Below are 12821 nucleotides of genomic sequence, written 5' to 3'. Positions count from 1 at the left end.
TTAAGTGTTCACCTCACGGTTACTTTTATACATGAGCAGCTTTCTCTACCGTGAACGAGATTGGTGAATAAAAGTGTAAATCTGAGATAGTAGACATATATTTCTCTAGGTTGTTTGGGACTTTCCTCAATATGTCATAGGCTACTCCAGGATTCTCCTGTTGTCAGGACGCTTAAAGTAGCTTAATGGACAGTAAAGGCAAAGCAGACTGACTCTGCATATAAATGTAACGCGCAAAGTTTCACACTAAGCATTTCCCAGTGAAATAGGCTACTGGCATAAAGTTGGCCTCACATTGAACGTTCAATATTCACACATTTAGGGACTGTCTCTAAAGTTACATACGACATGGGTATCCAGGTTTCAATAGCATTTGTATTGGAACCAAGGGGGTAATCCATCAGCCGGAAACCGAAGCTTACCCGGGGGCCGCCATTGATTAGCAGACCATCACCTGCTGTTAGCATCCCATTGACTCCCATTCATTTTGGTGTCACTTTGATAGCAAACAACTTTACATCTTGAGGCGTTTAAAGACTCCATTTGTCCATTATTTATTTCTAAAGAAACACGAAAATGTATAAAAGGCTCCATTACCTGTATCTTACGTTATGGCCCCGTAGAAGCAGTTTTTGTAAAAATAGGCTAACGATTGCGTCATAACCACGTGAATCTCTGTTGCACAGATTACCGTATGGACAGGAGCAGAAGCTCGCAGGCAATCGGGGGGCGTGGAGGCAAAATGACAAAGTAATTAATCAGAATACTTGGCAAAAGTTTCTCCTGCTCCTAGCTCATGGGCACCTCCTACTCACGCTCTCCGTCTCTGCAAGTTTCGGAAGGGAATGATTCAGATTTCTCTTGACACAGCTACTAGAAGACAGACGGGTTGCTCACGTCACATCTACGTCGTCAAGCTCAGTTTGAGTCTGCGCAGTACGCTCAGTCATCAGGAAGTGAGTGCTTCTAATTGACTTCACTTTTCTCGGTTAAAGTCAATGGGGTCGCTGTGTCCATTTTTATTACTGTCTATGATAAGAACCCAGTGCAACTTTTAACCATAGACAGTAAAAGAAATGGACACAGCGACCCCATTGGATTCAACGGAGACAAAATGAAGCCAATTAGAAGCACTGACTTCCTGGGGGTCGAGCGTACTGCGCAGACTCAAACTGAGCTGACGACGTAGATGTGACGTGAGCAACCCGTCTGTCTTCTAGTAGCTTTGCCAAGAGAAATCTGAATCATTCCCTTCCGAAACTTGCAGAGACGGAGAGTGTGAGTAGGAGCTGTCCATGAGCTAGGAGCAGGAGAAACGTTTGCTATGTATTCGGATTAATTATTTTGTCATTTTGCCTCCACGTCCCACCGATTGCGCGCGAGCTCCTCCTCCTGTCCATACGGTAATCTCTCTACTGTGCGACAGAGAGTCGCGTGGTTATGACGCAACTGTTAGCTTATTTTTACAAAAATTGCTTCTACGGGGCCATAACAGAAGCTACAAGGTAATGAAGCTTTTTATACATTTTCGTGTTTCTTTAGAAATAAATAATGGACAAATGGAGTCTTCAAACGCCTCAGATGTAAAGTTATTCGCTGTCAAAGTGACACCAAAATGAATGGGAGTCAATGGGATGCTAACATCAGGTGGGGGTCTGCTAGCCAATGGTGGTGCCCGGGGGTACCTTCAAAATAATAGAAAACCCTGCCCCCCTGCTTTTAACGCACCCTCAAAGGCAGCTGAGATATAGCACCTCCAAATGGGCCAACAATGCAAATTCTCCTTTAACCCTCACCCTTCCCCAACTCATCTTTTAATTTCTTATTTATTTAATGTTCATCAGAGGGGGCCAAGACCCTTGGACTTTTGTCGCACTTGAACTGGTTGAAATTTAATAAAGTTACAAATCCTTCTCTCGCGGGTCAATTTGACCACCATAGCAATTAATGGAATGCGAGGAATGCTTCAGTACACAGAAAAAACTAAAAATGCTCAAAATTCTTACTAAAATGCTAAAACTTAACCAAAAAAATATTTTAGAATGTCTACACGTCTATCTGAATGCATACTGAAGAAAGACTGACTTTAGGACCCAGCGGAAACGCTCATTTGCTCCAAACAGACTAGAGCTATAAGGCCATCTAGTGACAAGAGTCATGAAATATCATGTTATATATGTGAGCCGGGCTCTTGCAATTCAATAGCATCAGCATTCAGCAGAGTAGCGACGGCACTCCTAACTCCCTGTCCCTATACTCTCTCCCCGCACCTACAATTTTTTTTTTTGTCAAATATAAACAGTCACTTACATATACAAAAACAAAGAATTTAATGATCCAATGACTGACTTTTTTTAATGCTCCAATCAGCAACTGCACACACACGCCACTTTAAAGTTAAATCAAAGTGCTACTGCAAGGTTTGCTGATGCTTCCAAACAAAACATGTTTGCAGCATATGCTACCTGAACCTCAGTGGCAGTTATTTCATCAGTTCATTCTGAAGCAGCACGATGGCAAAGAGGTTTAGTGCAGCAGAGACCCTGGATATTAAAGGGATACTTCAGGATTTAGCATTAAGCTTTGTATTAGTAGAAAACTAAAAGGGTGCTTTCCACCCTCATATCCCCCTGAGACAAGAGATTTATGTATTTTTTGTCTGGAAAAAAAAAAATCGGAGGATTTTCTGGCCAGAGGCTAAAGACTACAGCCAGTAGAAGGCATTGTTCCGCATGTTTTCAGCCCGCCCATAGAGGGTGGGATCTCGCTCACAGAATGTACACACAGTCAGCCGTCTTTCTTTGGAAGCTAAGCTAGCAGGCTTTTGTTCTGTGAAGAAAGCTGAGTATTAGGGGTTACCCATAGACTGTAAAAAATAGGGGTTACCATCCTCTTTTTCCCGGACTTGTCCGGCGGGCGAGATCATTCAAAAAGTCCGGGATTCGGCTTTTGCTTTCTGCGGTCGCCATTCATTGTTTACATGCACACCTTTTGTTTCAGTCTAACAGAATTCATTCCGATTGGTGAATCTGAATGTAGTGTTTACATGAACGCTAAACAAGTGATCGGTTGATGTGCGTTTTACCATTGCTAAGAAAATTCCCGCTCCTCCATGAGAGATGCGAGACCCGGCGCGTCTCAGTAATGACGCCACCGGCCTCGCGCCGTTCTCCCGCGGCCGTCAGCCTCGTCCTGCTCGCCACAGTAAACATGATGAATGGCAACTGTAGAACGCAAAAGCCGAATCCCGGACATTTTCGGCGATCTCGAAATCCCTGGCAAACTCATCACGGAGTCACAATAGTAGCCTAGCCTTGTTGTTTTCAACTGCGCTCTCTTACCGGTAGGCGTGGCCTCCTAGTGCATTCTGGGAGTTGTTGTCTTTCATCCACATAAGCCAAAAATACATTTTCTGACTTTTCTCAGTCTAGAAAGCTCCAAATTAAAAAATTTCTTCACATTTCTTCTACATAAATAACCTATTTTAAATACACATTCATCTTTCCAGATGTGAAGTATCCCTTTAACAGGTTAAAATCGTTATAACAATGGTTTATAGAGTTTAGCCTATATTCAGCCATTGAGTACTACAGCCATCTAGTGGCTATTAATATTATTGCTTTTTTTTGTTATTTTTATACCAACCTGTCACCACAGTATTAGGTTTTTGCTGTCTGAATGGAAGGAAGAGTACATGGAGGAATGGGAGAAAGAGTACATGGAGGAATGTGAGGAAGAGTCCATGGGGAAATGGGAGGAAGAGTCCACTGGGGAATGTGAGCCCCAACCCCCACCCCCAAATCATTCTTGTCGGTTATTGGCTGGAACACTGTTTGTTATGTTTCGTGGTCCAGGCTGGGCCAGTTTGTTTTTGTTGCCATTTGTGGAGGCTGGGCTGTCTACAGAGACCGTGTGTCTTTACAGTGTGTTCAGGGGACAGGACAGATAGCGGATAGTGAGGAGATGTTTGCTGTATGTGACAAAAAAAATTTGGTCTAAAAAACGTGTGACATCGCTTAGAGCACCTTTAATGTTTCAGTTGGTTCTCCACAGAAAACATCTACAAACAGTAAAGAACTGAAACTGGACAAATCTGATCTCTAACTGAAGTTTGTGATGTTGTACATGACTGATGAGGAAACACTGAATCCGGTCTTCAATGAATCCGGTCTACAATGAAAACTCTGACAACTATGACTCAGAATACGACGAGTTGTTGTGTCGCAAAGATGAAGTGGTGAAAGTTGGATCCATTCTCAGTCCACTCTTTTTCTCATTAGTGGTTGTGTTAAGCTGCATCCGTAACGGCCTTGTTGTTCTTAACTCTCATGACCATTCAGCGTTACATGGCAGTGGTTCATCCTCGCTCTATGGTGTTTTAAGCCCCCAATGGCTCCTTAGAGGCAGCTAACCCTACCCTCAACCTTAAACCTACCCATCCCCTCGCTGCCTGGAAGGCGCCGTAGGGGGCATAAAACACCAAACACTTTCATCCTCTGTCTGACTGGGAGAAATGCGAGGCTTTTCAGTCGCTCCCTTTATCGTTTGGATCCTGAGTGGAGCGGTTTCACTGCTCGTTTCACTTCATACCAAAAAATGAAATCCACATTATTCACATCATTGACATCATTTGTGGTATGTTATTTGATAGCCACTGAAAATTTCCAGATACCCGTTTGGGGGCATGTTTACATGTTCATCTCAACCTCAGAGAGATCATCAGCTTCACACTGGCAACATATAAAACACTGGTGGATCTAAACATCACATTGTTCCACATGCAAAAGTTTAATCTAGGCCAGCAAAATGTCAGAATGAACTTAAATTATTTTATTTATGTAATAATACAATTTGTTTTATTTAAATCAGTATTGATTAAAGGCAGTAAAACAGTTGCAATGGTATATAAATACTTCACAATTTACAAATGTTTTGCATTATTACTATAATGAGAAATTGTGAGGATGTGCTTAATTTAAACAAAATGTGAAAAAAATATTATTATTTTTTTGCATTTAATTGTAAGCTAAATATATCATGGATATGTTCCTGATAAATTGCATGAGATTTAAATCACCCAACCACATTAGGAAGAAAATAAAGATCAAGTAGGCCTATACTGTATGAAAGCTTTGCTTCGCACGGACTGCGCAGAGGGCCGTACGTTGGAGTGGAATGAGACGTAATTCAAGAGGCAAAAATCTGTTCAAGCTTTACAAAGAGGGCAGAAAATAAGTTCTCTTCATTTGAACATTAATTATAAAACTAAGCGGAGAGTTCAGCCACTCAATTGCTGGCATAACGAGAGCAAAACTACGAGGTTTCGCCATAAATCTACCCAAACACAACAAACATCATTCTCTCGTCACACATTCCTTATGGTTAGCACTTCACAGGAGCTTCCACGACAGCGACGACACTTTTCTTCAAGTACTAAATGTGCCTTCACAGTCACCGTGACTCCCCAAATGACGGAAGATGTGGTTCCTGGAGCGTACCACTTCACTTACAGGAGCTGATTAAGGAAGGAGAAGCCAAGAGATCGGTCTCAGCTGCGAGGACACGTTTCGTTTTTGCCATTTTAGGTGTCTAAGTGTCAGATGAAGGGAAGTACAGTGAGGGGTCTCCCTCGGACTCTATTTCCTGTGTTGCAGGTTGCACTTCCACAATTATAAATGTTCATATTAAGGTTTTACTAAGGTTTTTATCATATTAAGGCAAAATAAGGTTTAAGGGGACCATGGTATGTCACCCAAAAAAATAAAAAATAAAATCAGTGTTGTGTCCAGACTGACTGACCTGAGAGAAGTGTTTACTGTACTGGGTCCTCCTCCGGTCCCCTCACGTTATGCGTGCTGCCATTCTCTCCGAAAGCCAAAATGGGAACCTTCCTCTCCTCCTCTTCCTCATTTTCCACTTCCTCTCCATCTCCATCCTGACGGAATAGTTTGTTCGCCATGGGAAGCTCTATGACCTCCTCGAAGGCTTCTGTGACACCGCCGTTTTCTCTGAGTTGGGCAGTCACGCTTGCAGTGAAGAAAAAGTCACAGATTACAAACTGTTTTTTTTTTTTTTTTTATAGATCAAGTTCAAGTTTCTCTGATTAAGCATATTGTTGAATTAACTGCTTCTGCTTGTATTCTCATTTGTAAGTAGCTTTGGATAAAAGTATTTACTTAATGAATAAATGCAAACCGTTTTCATAATGTCTGTTAATGAATTATCAAAAGCTTATAAAAAAATAAAGTTGCACTTCCTCCTGTCACCAGTAGAGGACAGTAGAGCTGCAGATCAACATTAGTGTCAGACCATTTTCTACTAAATACAGGTGGTTGGGGCATGCACCTCTGGAAGATTTTCTTTTAAAATAACCCCATGCCTTCTGGCCAGTTTTGTGGATAGAAATGGACATTTTGAGACATAAAAATATGACATTCCATCAACAGATTCAAGGCATGATTATTGCAGTATGAACCTTGAACTGGTCACAAACAGAAACCTTTATTTCTTCACTTAGAAATAAAGGAGAATTGTTTTCACTGAATTCTTTTTTTTCCCTATGAACAGCTATGAACAGAGGCGCGCCTGGAAAAACCAAGATAATTTTTTATTTAAATGTGCTTTTTAAAACTAAAACAAAAAAAATGAATTATAATATATGTTATAATTAATCTGTTTTTGATTTTAAACAAGTACATTTCCACGACGAACAGCTCTCTCTCTCTCTCTCTCTCTCTCTCTCTCTCTCTCTCTCGTGACAATGAGTGAAAAAAATTCTGTACTATTTGAGTACTAGTAGCCTATAGGCCTACTATTAACCAATAATCAGATAACAAGATGGGAGGGGCTAGACAGACACGAGCACATGGCCCAAAATAACAAAACACCTATGTGCAGCACAAGACAGGACAGGCATGTGACATTACCCCCTCCCTACGGAGCGGCTACCAGACGCTCCATTAGACCAGGGCGGGACGGACAGACCAGGGCGGGACGGGAGGGACAGACCAGGGCGGGAAAAGGGGAATGGACCGTTCAGAAGGCCAGGGAGGCACACAAAGTTCGGGAGTCCAGGGCGGAGCAGACAGTCCATCTGGTGGCCAGGGCGAAGACGACAGTCCATCTGGCGGCCAGGGCGGAGACTCTCTCTCGGGCGGCCAGGGCGGAGACTCTCCCTCGGGCGGCCAGGGCGGAGACTCTCCCTCGGGCGGCCAGGGCGGAGACTCTCCCTCGGGCGGCCAGGGCGGAGACTCTCCCTCGGGCGGCCAGGGCGGAGACTCTCCCTCGGGCGGCCAGGGCGGAGACTCTCCCTCGGGCGGCCAGGGCGGAGACTCTCCCTCGGGCGGCCAGGGAACAGGCACCGGCTCAGGAACAGACACCACCGGCTCAGGAACCGACACCACCGGCTCAGGAACAGACACCACCGGCTCAGGAACAGACACCACCGGCTCAGGAACAGACACCACCGGCTCAGGAACAGACACCACCGGCTCAGGAACAGACACCACTGGTTCAGGAACAGATACCAGCGGCCCAGGAACAGACGCCACCGGCTCAGACACCACCGGCTCAGGAAGAGAAACCACCGGCTCAGACACCACCGGTTCAGGAACAGATATCAGCGGCCCAGGAACAGACGCCATTGGCTCAGGCACCACCGGTTCAGGAACAGATACCACCGGCTCAGGCTCAGGAACAGGCACCACCGGCTCAGGAACAGATACCAGCGGCCCAGGAACAGACGCCACCGGCTCAGACACCACCAGTCCAGGAACAGACACCACCGGCTCAGAAAGAGACACCACCGGCTCAGGAAGAGATATCAGCGGCTCAGGCTCAGGAACAGGCACCACCGGCTCGGGCACTGGAACTGGCACCACCGGCTCGGGCACTGGAACTGGCACCACCGGCTCGGGCACTGGAACTGGCACGGGCACTGGAACTGGCACCACCGGCTCAGGCTCAGGCACTGGAACTGGCACCACCGGCTCAGGCTCAGGCACTGGAACTGGCACCAACGGCTCAGGCTCAGGCACTGGAACTGGCACCAACGGCTCAGGCACTGGAACTGGCACCACTGGCTCGGGCACTGGAACTGGCACCACTGGCTCGGGCACTGGAACTGGCACCACCGGCTCAGGCTCAGGCACTGGAACTGGCACCAACGGCTCAGGCACTGGAACTGGCACCACCGGCTCGGGCACTGGAACTGGCACCACCGGCTCGGGCACTGGAACTGGCACCACCGACTCGGGCACTGGAACTGGCACCACCGACTCGGGCACTGGAACTGGCACGGGCACTGGAACTGGCACCACCGGCTCGGGCACTGGAACTGGCACCACCGACTCGGGCACTGGAACTGGCACCACCGACTCGGGCACTGGAACTGGCACCACCGGCTCGGGCACTGGAACTGGCACCACTGGAACTGGCACCACCGGCTCGGGCACTGGAACTGGCACCACCGGCTCGGGCACTGGAACTGGCACCACCGGCTCGGGCACTGGAACTGGCACCACTGGAACTGGCACCACCGGCTCGGGCACTGGAACTGGCACCACCGGCTCGGGCACTGGAACTGGCACCACCGGCTCGGGCACTGGAACTGGCACCACCGACTCGGGCACTGGAACTGGCACCACCGACTCGGGCACTGGAACTGGCACGGGCACCACCGGCTCGAGCACTGGAACTGGCACCACCGGCTCGGGCACTGGAACTGGCAACACCGGCTCGGGCACTGGAACTGGCACCACTGGAACTGGCACCACTGGCTCGGGCACTGGAACTGGCACCACCGACTCGGGCACTGGAACTGGCACGGGCACTGGAACTGGCACCACCGGCTCGGGCACTGGAACTGGCACCACCGACTCGGGCACTGGAACTGGCACCACCGACTCGGGCACTGGAACTGGCACCACCGGCTCGGGCACTGGAACTGGCACCACCGGCTCGGGCACTGGAACTGGCACCACCGGCTCGGGCACTGGAACTGGCACCACCGGCTCGGGCACTGGAACTGGCACCACCGGCTCGGGCACTGGAACTGGCACGGGCACTGGCACCACCGGCTCAGGCTCAGGCACTGGAACTGGCACCACCGGCTCAGGCTCAGGCACTGGAACTGGCACCAACGGCTGAGGCACTGGAACTGGCACCACCGGCTCAGGCACTGGAACTGGCACCACCGGCTCGGCAGACGTGACGTGAACAGGCTCGGCGGCAACCATCTTGTCCGCAGACACTGGATCCGGCTCGGCAGCGGCCATCTTGTCCGAAGACACAGGCTCAGCGGCGGCCATCCTGTCCGGAGACACAGGCTCGGCAGACGTGACGTGAACAGTTCTGGGAAACTCTAGGATCTTGTATAGTATTTCAAAGTAATTCAACAGAGTCACAGCTGCTCTGTCTACCTCAGACTGCACGGGGACCTCCGAGACTGGGACCACCGGAACTGGGACCACCGGACTCGGGATCACCGGAACTGGGACCACCGGACTCGGGATCACCAGAACTGGGACCACCGGACTCGGGACCACCGGAACTGGGACCACCGGACTCGGGACCACCGGAACAGGAACCACCGGAACAGGCATGGAGGAAGTCTTCCTTCTCCTCCTCCGTTTCGGGACCACCGAAACTGGGACCACTGGACTCGGGACCACCGGGACTGGGACCACCGGAACAGTCACGGAGGGGTTCTTCCTTCCTCTCCTCCGTTTCGGGACGAGCGGTGAAGGCTTGCCTTTCTGCTGACCGCCGTCTACCATGGTCCCCTCCTCCTCCAGAGTCCTTTGAGCGCACCTGGCGAAATATTCGAACAAGGAAATTGAAGATTCCTTATCCTCTCCAGAGAAAATTTCACTCCGCTGAATCCACATTATTTGGCTGGTTCGTTCTGTCACGGAATGGATGAATGTGAGACGAGGATTCAAATGCAGAGGAATTTATTAAACGGCAGCCAAGGTACAAACTCAAAAACTAAGATTGCAAAACGGGAAGGAAACACCAGGAACAAGCAACTAGGACAACGAACCAGCACAAGACTACAAACACAAGGAGGCTAAATAGGGGAACAAACAAAGGAGGGTAACGAGACAGACAGGTGGGACAAATAAACCAATAATCAGATAACAAGATGGGAGGGGCTAGACAATAGACACGAGCACATGGCCCAAAATAACAAAACACCCATGTGCAGCACAAGACAGGACAGGCATGTGACACTATATGGTAAAAAACAAACAAAAAAAACAACAACAACAAAAACACACACCTTTATGAAGGAAATTAAACAAGAAACAAATGCAATGTCTCTTTGGTTCTGCCAGATGGCCTGGAGAAAGATTCCTGAATTCTACGTGTGACAGATCGGCTGTTCGTTATGTGACCCTGAAAGAAAAATTGCAACTTCATGTAATTTCGTCAAGTACAACAAACTAAATCACGTTTTAAAAACTTCACTGAAGTGATTACAAAATTGGTAATCTTAGAGTATGGTTAGAGAGCAACTTTGTAACAGAGCAAACCTCAGCCAAACCTGAACTGCCTTAATATAGAGAGCACATAAACTGCCCTCCAAGTGACAATAATACACTCACAATACATTCCAAATATGATCAAAAACTGAAGATTTGTTCTTTGCATACAGACAGGATTTATATTCATTATGCAAAAAGGCACGGCCATAAAGCATTACTTAATTTCTAGGGATAGTTCACCCAAAAATGAAAATTCTGTCATCATTTACTCTCCCTCAAGTTGTTCCAAACCTGTATGACTTCCTTTCTTCTACTGAACACAAAAGAAGATATTTTAAAGAAGGTTGGTAATTAAACAGTTGCTGGTCCCCATTGACATCCATAGTATTTTTATTTCCTACTATGGAAGTTAATGGGGTCCATCAGTCGTTTGGTTACCGACTTTCTTCAAAATATCTTCTTTTGTGTTCAGCAGAAGAAAGAAAGTCATACAGGTTTGGAACAACTTGAGGGAGAGTAAATGATGACAGAATTTTCGTTTTTGGGTGAACTATCCCTTTAAAGCTGAGACCATTGGTGAGGAATCAGGTAAAGTTAGTCTCCTTGATACTTGCCTATTTTCATTGTGCATTAACCTCACCTGCACAAATAGTTGATTTTATGGTAGTGTAAGATATAAACACAGTAAATCACAGAAACGTTTTGGAATATTATGTTAACATTTATGAAAAACACCTCCTGACTCATGAAATATCCAAAATGGTCTGAACTAATAAACGGTCCGTAAAGCACAAACGAGTAGCGCAGTTTCGTTCTGCTTTCATTTTTTTTTTTTTACCATTCGCTGCTGGGCAAATGTTGCGGTCGCGCCAGCGCGACCTATAACAAAATTTGGTCTTACCGGCAGAAAAAAATTAGCCTGGTTCTACCAGACCCTCGTACATTTAATTTGTACAAAGAGTCTGGCCCCTCTCCATTGACAAGCGTTAACTTCATTGAAGGTGGGTACTCTGTTGAAGCAGAGAATGTCTAATGTTGCATTTATAATACAAAATGTACTTACCCAACAGCAGATTTTTAGTAATTCGGCAACACAACAATGCACCCTCAAATCCTGCTCGCCTCGTGGTTGTAGAAAAACGGGAAAATGGCTGCGTTATCGCTTTATCGCGAGATAATATATCATATTGTGGGATTTTGCAATATCGCGAGATTTGCTACAACATCTCGGTGGCACAGTTTTGATGTGTAAAGCACGTCAGTGTACGTCTTTTTTTTTTTTAGAACCTCTTAAAAACTACTTGGGGCACTTAAAGGTATAGCGGAGGATTTTTTTACTTCCGGGTGGAATGCCTATACTATTGGTCCTCCTAATTGTCAATCATTCTGGTGAATCAATCAAACTTTTCAAAAATTGGAGAGGGCGGGTCTTATCTAAAATTCAGAAAGATCCTCCGCTATACCTTTAAATTAATTATTGCAGTATTAACCAAGGTGTAAGCATAATTGCTTTTGCATATTTCATAAGGATTTCTTAGAGGGTCATGATGGACTTTAAATGCACATGTAAAGGACGTCACCTACTGGACATCCACTTAAAACGACTAAAATGCAGTGGCTTTGCAATCACTTAACCACACTGGGCACTTTGTAAATATATTTACTTTGTATACAAATCATGTATTTCATAAAGATAATTCCTGTTTTTTTTTCTGTCTTGCTTGACTAGACGTGTAAAAGACGTCAGTGGACGTCTTCACAACCTTTTAAAAACTACTTGGGCAGTTAAATTAATTATTGCAGTATTAACCATGCAAGGACTAAGCACAGCTTTTGCATATTTCACAAGGATTTCATAGAGGGTCATGATGGACTATAAATGCACGTGTAAAAGACGTCGCCAGATCCTCTCACCCAATACACTATATATTAAACTACATGTAGCTAAAAGTCAAAATAACAATTATACATGCAACCCCATAGAACTGTAGACATGTACAAATGTATCTGAATGCATTTTTAGGAAATGTTCTGTGTTACATATTTTTACCGATTTATGCCGTCCTACAGCGACTATTTTTGGCCAGGGACACGACGTTGCCGTCGGACCGATGTTTGCTGGGTAGTCAGTGGTCCAATACTATATATACTGACTATAGACCCGCCCACAAGTTTGGTTAAGCGAAAAACAGCTGTTCGTCTTAGAAATTTGCTTTTTAAAACTAAAAACAGATTAATAATAATAGTTATAAACAGATTAATTATTATATATGTTATAATTAATCTGTTTTTGATTTTAAACAAGCACATTTCCACGACGAACAGCTCTCACTC

The sequence above is a fragment of the Scardinius erythrophthalmus genome, assembly GCF_964197995.2.
Source record: "Scardinius erythrophthalmus genome assembly, chromosome: 15".
NCBI lineage: Eukaryota > Metazoa > Chordata > Actinopteri > Cypriniformes > Leuciscidae > Scardinius > Scardinius erythrophthalmus.
The sequence above is the reverse complement of the archived record's forward strand: the minus strand, read 5'-3'. Positions refer to the sequence as shown.